Source organism: Taeniopygia guttata, chromosome 29 (genome assembly GCF_048771995.1).
Source record: "Taeniopygia guttata chromosome 29, bTaeGut7.mat, whole genome shotgun sequence".
Classification (NCBI taxonomy): Eukaryota; Metazoa; Chordata; class Aves; order Passeriformes; family Estrildidae; genus Taeniopygia; species Taeniopygia guttata.
Window position 1 is genome coordinate 1505645 of NC_133054.1, and position 23514 is coordinate 1529158.

Genomic DNA, 23514 nt, shown 5'->3' on the forward strand with positions numbered 1-23514 from the left:
AAAGAACTTAGTGACGGCTTGAGATGTCAAAAGTCCTAGATATATGCTTTGCAAAAATAGAAAAAGTTTCAATCTTATATAATGAATTATTGTATATTGTTTGAGGTTCATAGAAGTCCTTCTGTTAATGTTAAACCCACATGGGTCTTTTTCTTATTGGTTAGAGTATAATGACTCTGCACCTTTTCTTTTATGCTATTGGTTCAAAGAATATGTAGAAAAAGGCTTTGCATAAACTGCCATCTTGTCTTTGATCTAGATTTGTATGGATGTTCGTTTCTCTGTGTCTCTTGCTTTTTGCTTGTATGATACAGACATAATAAATCCTAATTCTGCAGCCAGTGCGGGTCCCATCCTGTTCTGTGAGACGCAGCCCGATGGGGCAGAAAGTGGACACAGCACTCCCAGCCATGGCCGCAGCGCTGCCCAGCCAAGGGGGACGGTCACTGCCCTGCTCCTGCTGCCCCACTGCTGCTGACACGGGCCAGGGTGCCCTTGGCCTTCTTGGCCACCTGGCCAGGCGCTGGCCCACCTTCAGCTGCTCTTGGCCAGCACCCCTGGGTCCTTTTGGCCCACGCAGCTCCCCCACCACAAAGTTGCCCGTTTGACTGCAAATACAGCATTAAATTGTCCTTCTCATTCTACAACCACATCTTCTAAGGAAGTATCATGAAGTTTTATAGGGATAGAAACCTAAGTTGCTGTGACTTCATTAAAATGGGCTTATTCAACTCTGCAGGAAGTTGCTCTCTCTTAAGTATTCATCCCTGTCTGGTGTCATCAAGCAATGTTCTCTCTGCAAAACTGAGTTTGTAGGTCTTCAAGGCTCTGAGTTGGAAATTAGGAAATATCCAGCTATGCCTTTGTATTTGTTGTTGAAGGCATGAAAATGGATTTTCTTCCAGCCTGCGTGCCCGGCCCTCTACAGCCTACTGGTTCTGGCTAAGCACACAGCTTACTCTACAATTGCTAAACAGCACAAACCTGAAATGTTCCTTTCTCACTCACCTTAGGACCAGCACCGCTGAATGCATGCTTCAGGTGACCTGTAGTGGGCAAGGGAAAATGAACCAGACGCTGTGAGAAAATTGCCTGGGCTGGTGAATCCCACAGAACAAGCACCGCAAACAGAGAGTATTTTCCGTTTCACAACATCCCTCCAGGATACACATTTCATTCACACAACCAGCAAGAGATCCAGATAATATTCTTGGGCGTGCCTACCCTTTGGCCTGTTTAGCCCTTAAATGGATACAAACATGATCAAGAAAATGCAAATTGTTCTCTAACACTCAATGCTCCTGTTCTACCAAACACATAACACATCTTTTTAAAATCCTCTCCTTACAGTAGGTTTTTTTTTTTTTTTTTATCAGTTGCATGCACAATTTCTCATTAACTTGCTGGAAACAGTTGCCCAGAAAAGCTGCCCCAAAATTCCACTATGATGTGGCAGCTCTCTTGTGACACAGCACAGCAGCAGCTCCATGGTCCAGGAGCAGACACTCACTGCTTTGGAGTTTGCACTTCCTTGCAAAGGGAATCACTATTTTAACACTCAGTCAAGGGTCAAGTTAGACAGTCAAATCCTTTCATGACAAAATGTAGAAAGAAAGAAGTTTTCCCTGAATTCTGGGAAATACTGCAGAGTTGTTAGAAGGCCTTCCAAGAAGGTCTCCAGTTCACATTTTCAAAGCTGTCTTGCTTGTCCCAGCAAACTGAGGAAATGACAGACTCTACTGCCTCAGACTCTCCTGGGGATGGAACAGAACCCCTGCAGGTTCCCTTGCAAATGCTGCCCTGTGGCTACAGAAATCCCCTTGTAGCTGAACTCCTTGACAGGAGCTTTACCAAACCAGTGGCACGCTAGTGCTCTTTCTGTTTCAAAATAACTCAGGCACTAAGAAAGAGCAGGAAGACATACAAAAGCCATGTTCGGGTACACCCAGGGAAAACCTCTACTTACGTGCCAGGTTGGTCAGGTAATAGCCAGAATAACAAACGCCGTAAACTGCAATAGCTGCAGCAGCAACCTTCTCAATCATTGTAGCACTGCTGTGCAGATTTGCTCCAACATCAGAAAAATCAAGGCTCTTGTCAGTGGGCAGCTCCCACTGACAAACGCCTCAAGCAGGAGGATGCTCCTGCCCTGAGCAAGCCCTAGAGCTGCTCTGACAGTGAGGCCTTCCGTGCACCAAGACAACCTTCTGATGTCACCATGACCACATGGCAACCATGCCCTGACATCACAATGCAAGCACTCTATATTGGCCTGTGAATTTAGGCAGAGCAATAACCAACCTTCCATACAGCAAAAGCAAAATAGCCAGGGAAGTTCTCCTCTGCCACAAAGCAGCACAAATTCCCCTCGTGGGCCAAACAAACCCTGTTGTTCAAGGGATCCAAGAGTAACTCCAGGAGTGCGCCAAGCACCTACAGCCTGTACCCGAACTGAGCACTCAGATGGGACCCAACCAAAGGAAACCAGACCAAGAAAATGGCCCAAAGCATTGCACATCTGAGAAACAACCCTCACTTTTAAAAATTTAAAGGTTTATTAAATCTTAACAAAGGACTGAATAAGGAAAACTTGCAGCACAGGGAGTCTCTATGACCATTACATAGAGCAGCTCATCTATGAAATGGTTGCTCTGCCTTTTATACCCTTAATCCCGCCAAGTTTTGTCAAAGTTTTGCCATCCACTGGTGGAGATTTCTTTCTTACATCTTGACTGGAGGTCAGGTGTTGTTACGCCACACCTCCTGGTCACAAGCCGGCCCTCCCCAAAAGCCCTGACTACCAAGGCTATTGCAAGGGGGAGGGGAAATAGGACTATGGGAGCCTATATTACAATAACATCACTATACATTTTTATATCCACATAATATCTACCTCTTAACAGTGAGAGCCAACTGTTACATTACTCATCTATAGCACACAGAACCAGGAGAGAAGGCACTGTTGGCATAACAGCTGAAACAATTCCTAACAAATCTCCCACATATCTGCACGTTTATTGGATATGCCCAGGGCTCCTGAGGATGTACATCTCTGCCTTTATTCCCCTTTGGAAGCAGTCAAACTGGCAGCGTCTGCCTGCCAGCAGGAGCTGCCCCGAGCTGGGAACACGACTGGTGGTGCTGATTTCCAGAGGCTTCTGTGTCCCAGGAGAAGATAAGGAAAGAGCGGATTGAGAGGTGCTGGCGCTGCTGCTGCTCTGTGCCAGAGAGCCCCGGCTGGGCAGGGCACGGCGCTGCAGGCTCTTTCTCCTGCCAGAGCTGGGCACACCTGGGAACAAGGCATGGCAACTTGTGGGGAAACCAAGGGCTTTGTGGGGGCTGCATTGCTCAGCACACACCCAGGCCATCTGTGACACAGAGTTCTGGCACCTAAAAAGATAAAGCAGAGGCAAATAGCTGGGAAAGGTTTCATTTTGACCTTTCTTACCTGTTCACAGAAGTGGCCAAAATGAAAGTTACCAAGCAGGGCCTGTTCCCTTCTCCTGCAGGAGGGGCCCTGTACGGGCTCCTGCCCAGGGCTGGTACCCTTGTGCCAACATTCAGCTGACTGGGAGCAGAGCTCCTGGGGCCCTCCAGGGATACACCAAGCCCAGCCCAGTTACCTGGTCCACATGCAAATCTTCAGAAAAAGATTAGAGTGGAAAAATGTAACTGTCATGATCATGATATTTTACTATGTTTACATGCTGTATAGGAATGCAATTTCATGTATTTGTGGTATTTTCACACATTTTAATCTCTGAAATACTTTGATTGATACACTTTGATTCCTAATGGAAAGTCTTAAACTTTTAATTTAGCTTATAAAATGAAGTTACTGACATTAAATAATATGTACTTTGTAGTGTAGAAGAACACAGTGCAGTAATTATGATTGCTTAAGCACAATTGGCTTGGGTCTGTACAGGAATGTGAAATTTTGCAAGAAGAGAATATTATCACTAAGTTTTTTAAAATATTTGAGAAACACTTCTTGTTTGAAGTAATATGTTGCAAACAACTTTTTACTTAGCAGTTTAAGGAAGGTTCTTTTGAAAGCAGTACAATTTTACATTTTAAGAATGGAAAAAAGGTAGGCAGCTGATGAACTTCAGAATTAATGCAGACCACATTTAGTCTTTCAGAAAGTATTAGTGATATATAACTGATTCAATGCATCTTTCATACGTACCTTTTATTTCATACATACCTTTTATTTTTATTGGCTATCGAATATATACAGTATGCATCAGATAAATCGGGCACATGCTAAATCCAAAGTTGCAGCTTCAAGCAGATTTTAACAGTACTAAGACACGTGATTTCCTGTGTAATGTGAAAAGTAGCTGAAGCCTTTGACTATGATTAACTTTGATATCATAACTTAATTGAATGCAATTTTGTTCTGAGAGCTGTTAAGTAGGTAAGTGGCTAACTGGTTATTGAGCTAGTTAGATATGGAAATAACTGATGGCATGAAAGAAGTGCTTTTTTGAAGGCGCTGGAAATTGGAGATTCGAGGAGTGTAATTAAAGCCTCATTAGTAGAAACCAATTTGTTTTATACCTTGCTTTCCTTTTATTTGTTTTTCTATCAGTTCCCTGTGGTCAACAGGCAAGAGAATCTAGATTATCTTGAAACTGGAGAAAATCCTCTCCTCCTGGGGCTGGTCCTGCTCTGCAGTGACAGGCACAGAAGGGAAAGTTTACTGGGAGCCCTGGTGGAGGTGGCCTCCAGTTTGCTGGCTTCTCCTGCATCTCTGCCACTGTTCTGTGCAGGATGCTGCTCTCCACAGCTCCTGCCAGCCACTACCTGCCCTAGTGTATTCCCTCCTGCCTTTGTCTCAACCAGGGCCACACAGAGTCTGGAAAATGCCATTTTCAATGGATTAGTCCTGCCGAGCCCCTGGGCATGAGGCCACCCAGAAGCACTGGGCCGTGGGGGCTGTTCTCAGGGCACTGACCCAGCCTGGCTGCTGGCCTCTGGTGACCCTCCATGTCTGTCCCCATGGCAATATCTGCCAGCAGTCCCAGACCTGTGTGCTGAGGTGAGAGGGAACAAAGGCGTGCCATGATGTCCCATTGTGATGTCACTGGATGGTGGAGGATAACATCACATGTGAGTGCTTTGCGACCTTGCACTCCTTTCTGTTTATATTCAGGTGCTGATGTCCCTCTGTAGGATCCACCACTGAGTGGTGGATTGTGACAGCACTGGGGGATGGATATGAGGTCTCATCCTTCCCTGCTTGAATTTTGGTGCCAGCCAAGCCTGGGTCCAGACCGGATTGATTCTTGACTCCTGCCAAGCATGCCTAGTCCTCATCTGTCCCCTTCTGCTGCAACAGGCAGACATGGCCACGAGACAGAGTGGAGCTGCCCCATCTGTCAGGTCACTAAGAATGACGTGGCTTCTGCTCTTCCCTGTCACCAGCAGTTCTGCCTGGTATCCTGCAGCAGGCAGAAAGAAATCCAGCTTGCCCTCTCTGCAGCAGTCCACTAGAGACTATCAGGTTTTCTGAGTGGGGTGGAGAGGACTACATACAATTTGCCATCAGCTCCCCTGAAGAGTCACCAGAGACCAGCAGACAGGCAGGAGAGTTGCTGGGGACCAACAGACAGGCAGGGAGACCTCCCCTCCACCTTGCCGAAATCCAGGAGGTGCTGTTGTTGTCGGAACAGTCCTGCCCACACTTGGGGCAGAAGGCCACCCACAGGCTCTGGCTCTGCAGCTCCCTGCTCAGCTGGGGACAGTGTTCCCTGTGGGGAAGATGGAGGAGACATGAAAGGGCCAGCAAGAGGCCACCCTGATGGTGGCACTAGTGAGATTCTAGTAACCCTTTTGCCAAGAAAAAAAAAAAAAAATTCTATTTCTCTGACAAAGTTCCTGGGTTCTGCTTTCTTCTCCTTCTAATGTCTTTGCCTGACCCCCACACCCCACCATCAGCTGAAAGCCCCTGCAGCCACAGGACCATTTTGGCAGCACCTCCTCACACAGGAAATCCTGCTGCAGCTGTGATGGTTGAAGAGCTTCTGAGAAAGTGGGTGCTGTGCACCACATGGTTATCCTGGAAGATGTGTCAGAGCTGCCTGCTGACTTAAATGGATTTTTATAAGGCTTTTGACACAGTTGCCCCCCAAGATCCCGCCCATCAATGAGAGAGAGATGAATTAGGACAAAGCAGAAATCAAACGGAGTGAGTAGATTATAAGCAGAAATCCTGCTTAAAATAAGGAATCAAAATTCATTCTGAAAAGCAGGACCAGCCCTAGGATCAGCCATAGCCATGGATACAGGCCCGGAAGAGTCACCAGAGGCCACCAACAAGGCAGGAAGAGCTGGCAATGCCCTGAAAACAGCTTCAGATGTCTCAGTGTCTTCGGTTTGTCTGTTTGTGTGTTCTTTGGTTGCTTGGTTTTTGGTTGGTTATTTGGTTATTTAGTTATGTCTGGATTGATCTATTCCAGATGACTTTCATTTTGATTAGGATTTGTTAAGTACTGACATTCTGCTTCAGATGTGTAAAATATACATTTTCATGAATATTTTCCTCAAAACAGTCATTTTTATCTTCTTTCTAATTGAATGTCTAAATGTCCATTTTAAAAGATAGCTCTACTAGATATCAAAAGATATTAACTACTGTTGAAGAGAGCAGGGTTTTTTTGCATTGGAAAACAGTTGATGACACAGTCCTTGGTGAATAATTTCCAAATGTTATATACACTCACAGCAAAGAAATCTATTATTATATTGTAACCATTTCCAGCATCTGTGATTTTGCTATATCTAAATCCTAAGGATTTAATTCCAGTATATTTAAATTGGCAAGTAGATGTGATTGGAGAGTAATTTTTGGCATCTGTCCTGTCACTGTAATATTAGGAACCTTTCTCTTTTAAGTATTTTTTTGTTGTTGTTTTTTTTTTTTTTTTTTTCTCTGTGGTTGTCTTTGTCTTTGCTTGAAGGACTTTCCAAATGAGATTCCACGCAGCCTTTACTTTGGAATCTCATTGCAGCTCTACACTCAACCATTTCAGAGAGGTCAGCAGCACTCTGTCATATTTTTTCTAGTCCATGAACTTCATTCACAGTGACCACTCTCATTAGTCCTCACACATTTTTACTTTGGTTCATAAAGACTGTTTCTCATGTTGCATTTTTCTACTCCCCTAACCCCATTCAATTAACATCAAATTCACTTTATAAAGTGATCACATATTGGAAATCTGTGTTCACATTCACTATGCTGAAGGTCCATCATTCTTCCTGCTTTCTGTTTAATATCTTATTTGTTATGTTGATTTCAGGGATAGAAAGGTTGCATTAAATGAAAAAAAATATTAAAAAAGCAAGCAAAATTATAGGTTTTGCTAGACCATTTTACCTAACAAAACCTAGACCATTTTAGTCATTACTACAGCTATTCAAAAACTGAAAGGAAAACCGCAAATTTAGTTCTCAGTGCAGTACTTGTGACTGTCCTAGGGTGACGTTATGGTGTTTGTATCTCCAATCCTGTGTTCTGTTTACGTTTGATATTATGTTCTCTGCTTTCAGAACTGACTCTGAAAGTGAAGGTTTGTTTTGCCTTGTTATCAGCTGGTTCACCTCCCCCCATGGTCTGCTGTCTAGAAAAGGCTGGTGCTGGCTGGCTGGCTTTTGCTTTGCTTGCTTGCTTGCTTTGCTTGCTTCTGCTTTTGGCTTTGCTTCCTAGTTAGGTTAGCTAAGCAGTCCAATTCTTTCCCTGGACTGTTGCTTTTTCCTTTCCTCTTCCTGAATACCATCCAACCTGCTCTGGACTGGGATCTGGGAAACACCAAGGAACACCAGGAGCCTGCATTTTGTGATCTGCAGCAGCCATCCCCAGTGCTGGAGAGCAATCCCCAGTGCCCAGACCCGGGCAACCACTCCCAGGAAAGACTTTCTGGATTTGTTCATCTCTTCAGAGTGGTGAAAGAGTTTTGTCATCTGGTGTTGTTAATTGTTTTGGTGCTGGGGAGTGCTTTGTTAGTTCAATAAACAGGCTCTTTTCCACTTCTCTCTCAGAGGAAATTTTTCCCTGAACCAGGTGGGTGGGGAGGGGCCGTGGGGGTTTATTTCCTGGGGGCTCCTTTCATAGGGTTTTCCCCAAATTTGCCCTAAACTAGGACACTCTCCTGCTCCAAATCCTATCTCAGAGAACTTGGGTTTCTTGTGTTTTCTATATTTTTAGCATTTTGTTGTTTTGTGTTCATGGTTTTCTCCTATGTGCAGATCTTCAGGGCCGTGCTGAGGATCCCCTCTGAGCAGATACGGCACAAATCCTTTTCCACCTGCCTCCCTCACCTGGCTGTGGTCTCTCTGTTTATCAGCACTGTTGCATTTACCTACCTGAAGCCCCCCTCCATCTCCTCCCCATCCCTGGATCTGGCCCTGTCAGTTCTGTACTCGGTGGTGCCTCCCGCCCTGAACCCCCTCATCTACAGCCTGAGGAACCAGGAGCTCAAGGCTGCAGTGTGGAGACTGATGACTGGGTGCTTTCAGGAACATTAACCTGCTGGCCAGTTTCTGCAAATTACTTGCACTAAAAGTCTTCTTTGATATTTCTTGTTGGTTTCATTTTGGAGTTTCTTTTTCTTTGTTTTACTTTCCTAATCTTGTCCACAGAGGAAAGCCTTTCCTTGTGCCATTTCTCATTTTGCTTCTCTCCCTCTGGCCACAGACTGTGCAAATAAGGGGCTGTGCTCTCAGTGGATTCATAGGAACTCAAGGATCTCCCAACAGAGTTTTCTGCAGAGATGCCCTTTTGTTGCCTTCTCTGGAGCTGCAGCAGCAATGTCTGTGTGCAGAGCTGGGGCAGATCAGTGCTGGCACAGCAGCTCTGCTCCTGCTGGCCACACCATTCCTGATCCAGGCCAGGAGCCATTGGCCTTCTTGGCCACCTGGGCACACGGCTGGCTCATGTCCACCCTGCTGTCCATCAGTCCCTGCAGGTCCCTTTCTGCCTGGCTGCTGTCCAGCCCCTCTGTCCCCAGCCTGTGGTGCTGCAGAGGTTGTTGTGGCCAAAGTGCAGGACCCGACACTTGGACTTGTTAAACCTCACCTTGATGGATTTGGGCCCTGGATCCAGCCTGTCCAGGGCCCTCTGCAGAGCCCTCCTACCCTCCAGCAGATCCACACCCACATCCAGCTTGGTGTCATCTGCAAAGATGTCCTTGGTTCCATGTGTCCCTTCAGTGTCACAATGTCCCTTTGGTTACACCAGGCCCTGCACTGTCACACTGGTCTCCTTGGTTCCATGGGGCCCCAAAATGCGACAATGGACTCCTTGGTTCCATGGGGCTTCACAGTGTCACAATGTTCTCGTTGGTGCTGCAGTTTCACAGAGGCCCCTCGGTTCCATGGGGCCCCAGGGTGTCACAAAGGCCCCATGGTCACATGAGGTCCCACACTGTCACAATGCTCTCTGTGCTTCCACAAGTCCCCTCAGTGTCACAATGGATTCCTTGTTTCCATGAGGCCACACAGTGTCACAAGGGCCTTCCAGATTCCTGGAGGCCCCAGAGTGTCACAGTGGCCCCTTGGTTGCACAAGGTCCTGCAGTGTCACAATGTCCCCTTGGTTCCACTGGGCCCTGGACTCTCCCAATGCTCTCTTTGGTTTCTCAGTGTCACAGTGGTGAAACCCCTCGGTTACACGAGGCCCCACAGTGTCACCATGGCCTCTGTGGTTCCACCAGGACCCAGTGTCACGGGGACTCCCTGGTTCCATTGGGCCCCAGAGCACCACAATGGAGCCCTGGTTCTATGGGGCTGCACAGTGTCACCATGGTCCTCTTAGTTCCACCAGGACCTGCAGGGTCACAATGGCCCCAGAGTGTCCCAATCATCACAGAATGACAGAATCAAATAGGCTGGAAAAGACCTTTGGGATCATCAGGTCCAACCAATGCCCTAATACTGCCTTGTCACCCAGACCATGCCACTGAGTGTCACTGGAGAGGGACAGTGACTCTGCCACCTCCCCCCTGGCCTGCCCATTCCAGTGCCCACTCACCCTTTCTGTGAAGAACTTCTTCCTCTTGTCCAGCCCAAACATCCCCTGGTGCAGCTGAAGGTGTCTTCTTGTCCTGCCCTCCAGCAGATCCACACTCACACCCAGGTTGGTGTCACCTGCAAATTTGGGGATGGTGGGCTCGATCCCCTCACCCAGATCATCGGTGAAGATGTTAAACAGGGCTGGGCCCAACACAGATCCCTGGGGACAGCACCAGGGACTGGACACCAGCTGGGTGCAGCACCATCCCCACCCCTCTCTGGGCCCAGCCTCCAGCCAGCTCTTCCATCTCCCAGCCAGGAGGGAACCTGCCCAAGCCGTGGGCTGCAGCTTTTCCAGGGAATGCTGTCAGAGACAGTGTCCAAGGCTTTGCTGAAGTCCAGATGGACACATCCACAGCCTTTCCCACACCCACAGGTGGGTCACCTGGTTATAAAAGGAGATCAGGGTGCTCAGGCAGGACCTGCCCCTCTTAAATCCACGCTGGCTGGCTCTGACCCCTCGGCCATCCTGTGGGTGCCCTGTGGTGGCACTCAAGGTGATCTGTTCCATAACCTTGCCGGGCACCGAGGTCAGGCTGACAGGCCTGGAGTTCCCCAGATCCTCCTTCCAGCCCTTCTTGGGGATGGGCTCACACTGGCACCTCCAGTGCTCTGGGACCTCCCTGGTGAGCCAGGAATGATGGTAAATGATGGGGAGCAGCTTGGGGAGCTCATCCACCAGCTCCCTCATCCTCCTAAGATGGATCCAATCTGATCCCATACACCTGTGAGCATCTGAGTGGCTCAGCAGGTCAGCAGCTGCTTCCTCCTGGATTACAGGGGGCTGTTCTGTTCCCTGTGCCCATCTGCCAGCTCAGGAGAACTCTTGTCCTGAGGATAACCTGTCCATGTATTGAAAATTGAGACAAACAAGCTGTTAAGTAGTTTGGCTTTTTCTTTATGTTTAGTTACTATATTTTCCACTGCATGAAATGAAGTGTAGAGGTTCTCCTTATCCCACGTTTTGCTATGAATTTATTCATAGACACATTTTTTATTATTTTTCACAGAAGTGGCCAGAATAATCGCTTATTGAGATTTCACCTCTTTCCTTTTTTTTCCTGCATGACCTAACATCCTTAAACACTTGCTAAGTTGCCTGACTTTCTGTCCGAAGTTAATGCACCTTCTTCCTTCCCCCGAGTTCCCACAAAAGCTCAATGGGCAGCCAGGACAGTAATTTTCCTCACCACCTCATCTTTTGCCACACTGGGACAGGATGCTCCTTCCCCCATAAGATTATTTTCTTGAAATGTGTCCCTCCTTCCTGGACCCTTTTGTTTTTAAGGGCTGTTTCCCTTTAAAAAATCAGTACCTGATTTGGTACTCCCCAAATCAGCATCCTAAACATGCCAAAGTCTGCCCTTCCCAATTCCAGTGTGGAAGTTTTATTGCTGCCCCTCCTTCTTTCACAGATCATTGAAAACTTGATTATTTCATGGTCCCTGTGCCCCAGGCAGCCTCCGACCCCCACATCTGCCACCAGCCCTTCTCTGTTTGTGAACTGCAGGAGACAGAGCTTTCCTTGGGAGTGGAGTGTTACCAAAAATTCGGTAAAACAGAAAACTCCTTAACACCAGTGAAGCATTAAGAAGCAGCATTCTTTATTCAGCCAGATGCACAGGGGATAGTTCCTCCCAAAGCCGAGCATGCTGAGTGCAGGAAAGTTTCTGTTCATCTTCTGTATTTTGCACACATATTCATTGATTGTCCTGGACTAAACACACATCTGATAATCATTTCCCCAAAACCATTAACATATTTCCCCTCGCCTTTACCCATGAGTTCTGTCCTGGGGATCTCTCTGGTGGTCCCTGGTGGTCGTGGACCCCAATGTTCCTGTGGGCCTGGCTGAGCTGGCAGGACACTGAGGCTGGTGAACTTCCAGTTCCCCTTCTCCCACAATGGGCACTGTGTGGTTTCCATGGGCCTGGGGTTTTGGAGAACAAGCTCCAGGCGTCAGCTCAGCTGGTGGAGACAATTTATCATCTGGTAACATGAGGTCACAGAGTGGGCTATGACATCACAGAGTGGGTTATGTGAGGTCATCGAGCAGCTACGGCATCAAAGACAGTCTCTGTGACATCACAGAGCTGGCTGTGACATCACAGAATTGTCTGTGACATCAGAGACCTGCTGTGTGACATTACGGAATAGGGCTGTGACATCACAGAGGGGCTGTGTGACATCCCAGGAGGGCTCTGTGAGGTCACTGGGTTGGTCACTCTGCCCCAGCTCCCCCTCACAGTTTCTCCCAACAAGTCCAATGCTGTTCATGCCCAGCAGGGTCCCTGTCCCCTGGCATCTCCCTGAACCTCCACCAAAGGATGTTCTACAGGATCCACCCCAGAGCCTGAGATGGGGACAAGGAACCAGGGCTGTGTGACCAGGACATCAAGGACATGGATTATCCAGGTTCCTGTGGCCTGGGTTGGGTTCCCCAGGGCAGGAAAGATGTCTGGCAGCTGGAGCAGGGTTAGGGAAGGGCCTCCAAGGTGGGGCTGGAGCCCTTGGGCTGTGAGCAGAGGCTGAGGGAGCTGGGCTTGTCCAGCCCGGAGCAGGGAAGGCTGAGGGGCTCCTCAATCCAGCCTGGCAGTGCCAGCGAGGAGGGGATGGAGAACACAGAGCCAGGCTCTTCACCAGGGGGCCTGGTGGGAGACAAAAGCCAATGGGTGGAAGGGGAAAGAGGGGAGATCAGCCAGGCCAAGAGGAGATTAAATGAGCCAGGCTGCTTTTAGCATTTCCTCAACACCAAAAGCAGCCTGACCTCCCTTCTCCATCCACCACTGACAGCTTTGCAAATCGAGAATTGTTTGATCTGTTTTTTCCCCCACTCCAGGACGAGCATCCTGATACAAGAACTTAATTCGGTTTATATCTATCAAACAGAACCACGTCTGTCTAAAATCAGTTTTAGTATGGAAATCACCTGTGAATGCTGGACTCATCAGACATTGCTAGGATGTTGCACATAGCTCAAGGATGAGTGCGATTGTTATTAAATTGTGTCCTGGTCAACTGTGGTCTGTTGGCCATGAAGAGAAACTTTCTGTGCCTCTGAGTCTCACCAGTTCCTGATCCCCAAAGGACACAAACCCGATGAGTTGTGGTTCCCACTCCAGTGGTGGCACTGGGACCTCCCTCCATCCCCAGAGCAGAGCTCCCCTGTCCCAGAAAGTCCCTGGCAATGCAGGGATGAAGGAAACAGGACAGGCTGGGGGATCAGGGCCAGGGCACAGCCAGAGATTTGGGGTGGTTGTGAGCCCAGGGCAGGACCCGGCCCTTGGCCTTGGTGAACCTCATCCCATTGTCCTGGGCCCATGGCTCCAGCCTGTCCAGATCCCTCTGCAGAGCTTCCTGCCCTCCAGCACAGCCACACTCCCACCCAGCCTGGGCTCACCTGGAACTGACTGAGGGTGCCCTCGATGGCCTCGTCCAGACCAGCAATAAAGAGATTTGACTGACCTGGCCCCAGTGCTGAGCCCTGGGGACACCCCTGGATGTGACTCCATTCCTCAGCTGCTCCATTCCCAGAGCAGCCAGGCCTGAGCAGAGCTGTGGGGCCAGAGCCGGCTGGGCTGTGCTGGGGAGAGGCCCTTGGTGCTGCCCAGAGCTCAGGGCAGCTGGCAGAGCTTGCAGGGAGCTGGGCTGGGCTGGGAGAGCCTGGCACAGAAACCATCAGTGTCCATCTCAGCCTGGCTGAGCGGGCAGGAGCAGGAAGATCATCCAAGGTCCACAAGTTCTCTGTGTGGGAGCTGAGCTGGTGACCCCCTGAGCCCTCCCAAGGGCTGGGGCTGCACCTCCAGCTCCAGAGGAGATGTGACAAATGGGAGCAGAGACAAATTATTCCTGGTGGACTCTTTCTTGGGTTTGCTGACACAGGTGACCTGGATCCATATGTAGACGAGGTGTTTTGTGTCAGATAACACTATGGGAGTGATAAGAATAATATTTTTTAACTAAAAATTATATTTCATGCATAATGCACAATGAGAAAAAAAATACACGTAGGATCAAATGAGCATCTGAATTTTTCAGAGGATGAGGGACTCATTGATGTTCCAGCTGCCAAACCCGCTCAAATACTTTCCTCAGGGCTTCCTTGAGATGAGAGGTGACCACCAGAGGCCAAGGCCAGCCAGAGCTGTCTGTCCTGGCAGATTTTGGGTGGGATTACCCTTGCATATAGGGAATTTTTCAGGGGGAGTATAAATTTTGGCTGTGGACACCTGGAAACATGGATGGTTCTTTTCCATAAGAAGGAAAGCACAGAGCCCCACTTCTCCAGGGGCTGATGAGATGCAGCCCTCCACATTCCAAGATCAGCTGGACCTGTCAGGTGGCCCCTGGGAGGCCAAGCCAGCCAGACCTGTTCCATGTTCCCTTGGTTTCATGGCACTCTGCAGTGTCCCAATGTTCTGCTTGCTTCTGAAGTGTGGCCCCTTGTCGCCCTGATTCTTGAGTTTTCTTAAGCCTTCTGAGTTTACATTCTATTGGGAAACTTTCCCACACAGTTTCTGTAAATAACGTATTGTTTTGCATTCCTCCATGGGGGTGGAGAGACTTGATGTACTAGTGCTTTGTCCAATGTCTTCGGAGAGGTGGCCCGTTCACTCTCCAATCCACTGTCACCTTTGGAGAAGTATAAAAGTTGGAGTCAGAAAATAAACGCTCTCTTTTTTGCCTTGCAAGGTAGCAAGTGGCTCGCGTTTGCTTTCTCGTGTCCTATAGCGACATCTGGTGACCGCCGAAGTGTATTGCAGCTTAGGCTGGGAACTGTTGGTGAGGTCTTTCTGTTTGTTTAGAGCGTTGCCTGTTGCTGGTTTTTTTTTGGTAATGGAGAGCTTTGAGGGCATTAGGGAGGAGTCTGTGGCTTTGGACGTTTGGAGGGAGGTGCTGAAGCGGAAACGCGTTCCTTTTTATTGGGATGATTTTGAGAGGCTGTTTTTATGGGCAAGGGAGCAGGGATTCTTTCCCAATCTTGCTGAGGCCCTTTCCTGGGAGAATTGGTCTCCCGTGGGAGATCGCCTCATGGATGCCCTGCTTGATAATCGTTTTGAAGATGTTGGGCCGCTGATGATGCTGTTTAAGAGGTTGGATGCCATTTGGCAGGGGTCTGAGGTTGGCAGTTCTCGGGCTTCTCTGGGGGACCTATCTGTCTTGGATGCGGATGCTGGGGAAGCCGAGTCTCTGTACAGTTGCCCTGATTCCCCTAGCCCCGGGGGGAGTGAGCCGGAAGGTGGCTCCTCCTCTGGTGTGGTTCGGGCTCCCAGGCCACTGGCTTCAGGCATCCGGTCGGTGGGGCCGGTTCGGCCGCCTCGCCCTGCCCCGCGTCGCAGGCGTAGTGGGCTGGGCGGGAAAGCACTTTCTCTTTGTGCCTTCCCGGCGCTCGGGGGTGAACGGGGGCCCGTGGATCAGCCTCCGCCTCGGATTGCGTCTGACTCGGTGACGGTGAATTGCCCGAACTGTGGTGTTACATTTCCCCTGGAGAAGACACAGGCGCATTCGCCCGGTCCGGTCTCGGGTTCATCTTCTGAGGAGGAACCCGCTCCGATCCCTGAGCCTGCGCGGCCTGCCGGGCATGCGCAGGCGGTGGGGGCCGCCAAAGGCGGGGCCTTGGTCACTGTTCCATCGGACCCCGCCCCGGCAGGCGGGCAGCCCACCCCGTCCCGCCTGATGGGGGCGGTGCCCACCGGGAGGCTGCGCGGCGCGGGTCCGACGCTCCTTGGGGGCGTGCCGGACTCCCTTGTGTTGTCCCGCGGTGACGTGTCTCCGCGCGCCGCGTCTCCCTCTTCGCCCCGTCCTTCCCCCGTCCCGGGGGATGGGAGCGCTGCGCTGGGGTTGCGGTCTGCGCCTCCGCCTGCGCCCGCCGCGGTGCCCTCTGCTGATACTGCAGACAGCACCGCTGGGGTACCGGCTGGTTCGGTTCCGCCTTCCCCGCCTGCCGCGGGGGCCGGGACTGCGGCACAGCGGGGCGCTGGGGTGTTCACCTTTAGCGCGACTGCTGACGCGGCCGGCGGGAGACCGGTGACTCCCCGTGGCCGCGGATCCTCCCAGTCGACCTTGTGGACCCTCCCTGCCTGCCAGGTGACCGTGCGTCCGAAGGACCACGGGCGGTTTTGGCAGGAGGTCCTGGATAAGGCTGAGGAGATGTGCGACTTCGGCCCCTCGCGGAGCCTGCCGGATCAAGGGGAAGGCTCCTCTGGCTCTGCTGATGCTGCGGGGGGCGTGGTGTCCGGTGATGTTGCACCGCCTCGCAGCCCAGGGGCTGCCAGTGTCCCGGAGGCTACGGGACACGATACAGTGGATAATGCAGACTTACCAGGGGGTCCTCAGGCTTTCCCTGTGCTTAGGGGTGTTACTCATAACACTCATCAGCCCTTTTCATTTAAGGTGTTGAAGGAAATCCAAGACACCGTTGCACAGTATGGTGTTGGGTCTGCTGAGGTTATGCAGACGATCCGATTACTTGTTGCTAACCTGCTGACGCCTTTCGATATTCGTTCTGTGGCTCAGGCTCTTTTTGACCCTGTGGAATTTGACGTGTTTGAGGACAAGTGGGCCGCTTTAGTGGCCAGTGCAGTACGGAAGAATGCTACGCGGGGGCAGCAGGATCCCAGACGTGTAGCTACCGCCGACATGTTGATGGGCACAGGTAATTATGTTGATCCTCAGGGGCAGGCGGGATACAATCCTCTCGTGCTTGAGCAGTGCAGGACGTTAGGCTTAGCAGCTGTGATCCAGACCTTAGAAATGGCTGCCCCGATGGAACCCTTTCTGACTGTTGTTCAAAGGGCCGATGAGTCATTCATGCACTTTGCATCGAGGTTGACTGCCTCGGTGGAGCGGCAGGTGGTAGAACCTGAGCTAAGGCGAATGGTCCTTGCGAGATTTGCTAGGATCCACTGCAACGCAGAATGCAAGAGAATCATACAGGCTCTTCCTGAAGGGGCTACACTTTCACAGATGGCAGCGGCCTGTGCAGACCTAGGCCCCTCGGTTCAGAAGGCGGATGCTTGGGCTGCTGCTGCGCAGCCGGTCTGGGCAGCACCGCAGGGCTGGCAGCAGCCCCGGGGTGCTGCTCAGGCGAGCACCAAACGGGGGAAGAAAGCACAGAAAGGAAAATTTCCCTCGTATGTTTGTGGCCGGTGTGGAAGGCCAGGCCATCCTGCAGATGTTTGCAAGGCGACGGTTCATGTTAATGGCCAAGCACTCCCGGGCCCGGGAAACGGGAAGCGGAGCGCGAAGGGGGGGCGCGCTCAGACACAAGTTCCTCTCCAGACCCCAGAGCCCATGGAGGTCTGCTCGGCCAGCTTGTCGCCAGCACCCGCGGGTCAGCAGGTGTGGATGTCTGCACAGCAGCAACAGTCGTGTTAGACTCTTGCAAGGTGCACAAGGTTCCCCTGGACGCCTTTGGTCCCTTGGGTGAAGGCATGAGCGCCTTCCTCATGGGGAGGTCTAGTGCCACCCTTCAGGGCGTCATTGTGCACCTGGGTGTCATTGATGCAGACTTCACAGGGCAGATTTGTGCAATGGTTTCCACACCCACACCCCCTGTTACGATCCCAAAAGGGACATGGCTTGCTCAACTTGTGCCTTTTAAGTCTTCTGTTCGCAGGACGACTGACCGGTTGCGAGGTGATGGCGGTTTTGGATCCACTGGGCCGCCTCAAGTTCACTGGACTGCTGTCCTGACCAAAGACCGTCCCGAGATGCTGTGTACCCTCTCCATCCCTGATGCAACACCGTCAGAGATCCGCCTGCGCGGGCTCCTTGACAGCGGCGCTGATGTCACGGTTCTCTCCCTTGCCGCCTGGCCTCCGGACTGGCCCCTGGATCCAGCGGAGACGTCTGTTGCGGGCCTGGGGGGAACAGCACGGTGTTATGTGAGCCAACGGCCTGTGCTGGTCACAAACCCAGAGGGACAGACGGCCTGGATTAGGCCTTATGTTACTTCTTCTCCTGCTAACCTCTGGGGGAGGGATGTTCTATCTGCGTGGGGGGTGCGCATTGGGATGGGTTTTTAATGGGGGCCACTGCAGCGAAGGGCGCAGAGTGTCCTACGCCTCCTATACGGTGGCTGGTGGATACACCTGTTTGGGAAAACCAGTGGCCCCTCCCTCAAGATAAACTGATCGCCCTTCGGAAATTGGTGCAGGAGCAGCTGGACCAGGGTCGTCTGGAGCCTTCTAACAGTCCCTGGAACACCCCTGTTTTCTGCATCAAAAAGAAGTCTGGGAAATGGAGGTTGTTACAGGACCTCCGGAAGGTCAATGCGGTCATGGAAGGCATGGGAACATTGCAGGCGGGCATGCCATCGCCTACCATGCTTCCTGCAGGCTGGCCGATCTTCATCGTGGATTTGAAGGATTGTTTCTTTACAATTCCTTTGCATCCCGATGACAGACCGAAATTTGCCTTCACGGTGCCAGCAATTGACAATGATGAGCCTGCACAGCGATATCAATGGAAAGTTCTGCCACAGGGGATGCGCAATTCCCCGGTCATATGCCAATGGTATGTGGCCCGTGCCTTGTCTGGAGTTCGCAAGCAGTTTCCTGATGCACGTCTGTATCATTATATGGACGACATCTTGGTGGCTGCGTCCACTCAGGATGAGCTGCTGAGGATTCAGCCTCGGTTGCTCGATGCTTTGCATGCTCATGGGCTGCAGGTGGCTCCAGAAAAGGTTCAACAGCAACCTCCTTGGAAGTATTTGGGGGTCAAAATTCTGGAACGGACAATCCAACACCAGGAGGTGCAATTTGCACACTCGGTCAAGACACTGAATGATGTTCAAAAACTGATGGGTGTCATCACCTGGTTACGTCCATACTTGGGACTAACCGATGCACAACTGTCTCCTGTGTATGATCTGTTGAAAGGAGACTCTGATTTAAAATCACCTCGCACATTGACCCCTGAGGCACGTCAGGTGCTGGAGGAGGTTCAGCAGGCTGTTTCTGCCCGTCAGGTTTATCGCATTGATCTTTCCGTTGATGTCGCTGTGTTCGTTACCACTCCAGATTCGCATCCCACAGGTATCATTGGTCAATGGAGTGACAAATGGTCCGATCCCTTGCACATCTTGGAATGGGTTTTCCTGCCCCATCAGCCGCAGAAGACGGCAACGACATTGGCTGAGTTGATTGCTCGGTTGATAATGAAATGCCGGCAACGGTGTTTGCAATTGATGGGTGCGGATCCTGCAAAGATCATACTCCCGATATCCCGGGAGGACTTTGACTGGAGCTTTGCACACTGTGTGTCCCTGCAATGTGCTCTAGAAAATTTTTCAGGGCAGATCACTTATCATTTGCCCAGCCACAAGCTACTGCAGGTGGCAAAATCTATGCAGATCTCTTTGCGGCCCAAAAATAGTCAGGAACCTGTGCAAGGACCCACCGTCTTTACTGACGGTTCGGGGAAAACAGGAAAGGCCATTGTTACTTGGAAGGACGGATCTGAGTGGAAGGTTCTGAAAGGTCATCAGGATGGGTCGGCCCAAGTGGTTGAGTTGAGGGCCGCTGTTATGGCATTTGAGAGATTTTCCCAGGAACCTTTCAATTTGGTCACGGATTCTGCCTATGTGGCTGATATCGCACAGCGGTTGGGTCACTCAGTTTTGAAGGAGGTCAGTAACCCTGCCTTGTTTCATTTACTGAAGACCTTGTGGTGTGCTATTCAGGCCCGGGTTCATCCGTTTTACGTTCTGCATGTGAGAAGTCACACCAATTTACCAGGGTTTGTAGCAGAAGGTAACGCGAGGGCTGACAAGTTGGCTAATCCGGCGTGGGTAGCACCCCAGCCTGATACACTCGCACAGGCCAAGGCATCACATGGGTTTTTCCATCAGAATGCACATACTCTGCAGAAGCAGTTTCAGCTAACGCCAACAGAGGCTCGTAGCATTGTTGAGTCCTGTGACGACTGCCATGCACTTGCTCCGCCTTTACCAGCAGGGGTAAACCCTAGAGGCCTTAGGGCCTTGGAGCTTTGGCAGACTGATGTCACCCAGATTGCCGAGTTTGGCCGGCTCAAGTATGTGCATGTCACGGTGGACACGTTCTCCTCTGCGATGTGGGCTTCCGCTCACACTGGAGAAAAGGCTCGTGATGTCATTGCCCACTGGAGGCAGGCCTTTGCCGTTCTGGGCATACCTTCTGCTGTGAAAACCGACAATGGTCCTGCTTATGCATCGCAGCAGGTGCGGCAGTTCCTGCAGTTGTGGGGTGTGTCACACAAGTTTGGTATCCCCCATTCTCCAACCGGCCAAGCTATTTGTAGAACGCGCTCATGGTACTCTGAAGCGGGTTCTTCAAAAACAAAAACGGGGAATGCAGGGTGAGACCCCGCACAGTCGGTTGGAGAAAGCATTGTACACCATCAATCATCTTACAGTGCAGCAGAATTCAAATAACCCTGTCATTTTAAATCATCATCTCTCATTGCAAGCTGCAGACGAGGCACATCAGCCTCGAGCAAAAGTTCGAGTGCGGAATTTAGTCACTAAACAATGGGAAGGTCCCTATGACCTTATCGCTTCGGGGCGCGGGTATGCTTGTGTATCCACAGATACTGGGGTACACTGGGTACCTTCAAGGTGTGTTCGTCCTGATCTGCAACCGCAGAGACAGAATCCGACAAACGGGCAACATAGAAGCCGTGACCAAACTGAAAGTCATCAAATGGATGGATCATCGAGTGATGACTCAGTTGAAGATGACGGTGGGTGATCACTCTGATGATTCCTCCACGAACAGACACTGAACCTTATTCATTTTTCCTTTTCTTTTAAACTAAAAAGGGTGAGATGTCGCCCTGATTCTTGAGTTTTCTTAAGCCTTCTGAGTTTACATTCTATTGGGAAACTTTCCCACACAGTTTCTGTAAATAACGTGTTGTTTTGCATTCCTCCATGGGGGTGGAGAGACTTGATGTACTAGTGCTTTGTCCAATGTCTTCGGAGAGGTGGCCCGTTCACTCTCCAATCCACTGTCACCTTTGGAGAAGTATAAAAGTTGGAGTCAGAAAATAAACGCTCTCTTTTTTGCCTTGCAAGGTAGCAAGTGGCTCGCGTTTGCTTTCTCGTGTCCTATAGCGACAGCCCCTTCCTTCCATGAGGCCCCGCAGGGTGACAATGGCCCTTGGGTTCCACAAGGCCCCACAGTGTCACAATGGTCTCCACAGAAAGGAAACCACAGAGCCCCTGTGTTTCAGGGTCTGATGAATTCTGCAGTCACTGGAAGCCAAGGCCAGACAGAGCTGTCTGTCATGGCAGCTTTTGTGTAGGAGCAATCTTTGACTATCGGACTTCTGGGGGTGGAATCCCAATTTCGGCCATGGACACCTGGCTGAAAGAAGGGAGATGAATGAAGGATGAAGAAGAAAGACGATTGTTTTTCATAGAATGGAAAGGGCAGAGCCCCAGTGTTGCAGGGCAGAACAGGGAGACCACCAGAGGCCAAGGCCAGCCAGAGCAGTCTCTCCTGGCAGCTTTTGTCTGGGAGAAACCCTTGCATATAGGGAATTTTGGAGGAAAAGTACCAATTTTGCCCATGGTTGCTTGTGCAGGAGGGCGAGTTCTTTTCCACAGGAAGAAAAGCACAGAGCCTCAGTGTTTGAAGGCAGGTGAGAGCCAGCTCTCAGGAAGACAAGGTCAAACAGACTTGTTGGTAATGGCAGCTTTTGTTTAGGAGCAATCCCTGGATATTGGGAATTTTGGAGGGGGAATCCCATTTTGGCCATGGATGCTTGGTTGAGAAAGGCAGTTCTTTTCCATTGGAAGGAAAGCTCAGAGCCCCAGGGCTCTGCTTCAGGGGTACATGAGAAGAAACCCTCAACATGCCAAGGGCAATTGGCCCAATGAGGCCAAGCCAACCAGACCTGTTACCTGTTCCCTTGTTTCCATGGGGCCCTGCAGTGTCACACCGGCCCCTTGTTTGCATGGGGCCCTGCAGTGTCACAAAGGTGGTGTCATATTGGATCCTTGGTTCCATGAGGCCCAAATGTGTCACACTGGCCTCTTGTTTCCATGGGGCTCCATAGTGTCACAATGGTCCCTTGCTTCCATGAGGCCTTGCAGGGTCACAGGGGTCTCCTTGGTGCCACAGGATCACAATGGACCCTTGGTTCCATGGGCACTCACAGTGTCAGAAGGGTCTCCTTTGTTCCATGAGGCCCTGCAGATCCCCTTGATTCAACGAGGCCTCAAAGTGTCAGAATGGCCTCCAGGATTCCAATAGGCCCCACAATGTCACAATGGACCTTTGGTTCCGTGGGGTCCCACACTGTTCCATGAATCCTTAGTTCCATGGGGCCCTGTAGCTCCTTGGTTCCATGGTGCCACACAGTGTGACAACTGCCCTTGGCCTGCCAACACTCCATAGTGTCACAATGGCCCCTCGGTTCAATGAGGCCTTGTGGTGTCACAATGGTTCAGTGAGGCCTTTAGTGTCACAAGAGTGTCCATGATTCCATAAGTGTTGGAACCCTGGATGCTGAGAATTTTAACCTTGCTGTGCTGAAAGGCACAGACTTGCAAGAGAACACTGCGTTTGACCTGAGGCTGTGGAGAAGACTTCCAAAATTGTTTAATAGCACTGGGGATACAGGTGCGTAGTTGGTTAGAGGTGTATACTACCACAGGGTGGAAAACTTGGAGTTTGGGGTTTTAGAACATAGTAATAAATATGAAGCATATGGAGGTTTTAGGGTAGAGACAGGTTCTTCTTATTTACCTTCTTCTTACCTCCTTCTTCATGGGTTTGGGTGATATTTTATGACTGGACAGAAAATTCTGCATTGCAGGCTTCAAGGGATCAGTTATTGGGTTAAAAGGGAAAATAATTTTGTAAGGACGCAGGAGCCTCCAGGACGGTTTGGATGGATTCAAACGAGAGATCTCTGTTGGTTGCTCTTAGAATATAAGGTTTATTAGGGATGGTGAAAGGTCCTGCCTGGAGCTGCCAGACGAAGCACGTTGCAGGGCCTGAGGTGATGGGAGAGGGGAGAGACAAAGGGAAGAGAGGGTGCTCTAGGAGAGCAGGGATTCCAAGAGGGGGAAGATCTAAGAGAGGGGAAGTCCCAAGAGGGCGTCTGGCCTGCCAGAAATGCCTCCGCTGTGCTCTCCAAGATGCACAGGGAGAGCCAGTGAGCAGGACATTTGGGAGGCAATCCTTCCAAGCCTTTTCTGAGGCCAGGCACACACCAAGATCAGCCAAGACTCTCCACCACACTGCCTGGCCCACCCAGCCCAGCTCTGTGCTGGCCCTGGGCCACAGCAGCTCCCAGCAAGCAGGAGGCAAATGCATATTGCCAAGAGCTGAAACACAGCAGGCAGGGAAGATGTGAAAAGTGAGTGTGTAATGGCCTTTTAATTCACAGCTCCCACAGAGAGCTTTGGGGCTCACAGATGGACAGAGATGGTTCTGCT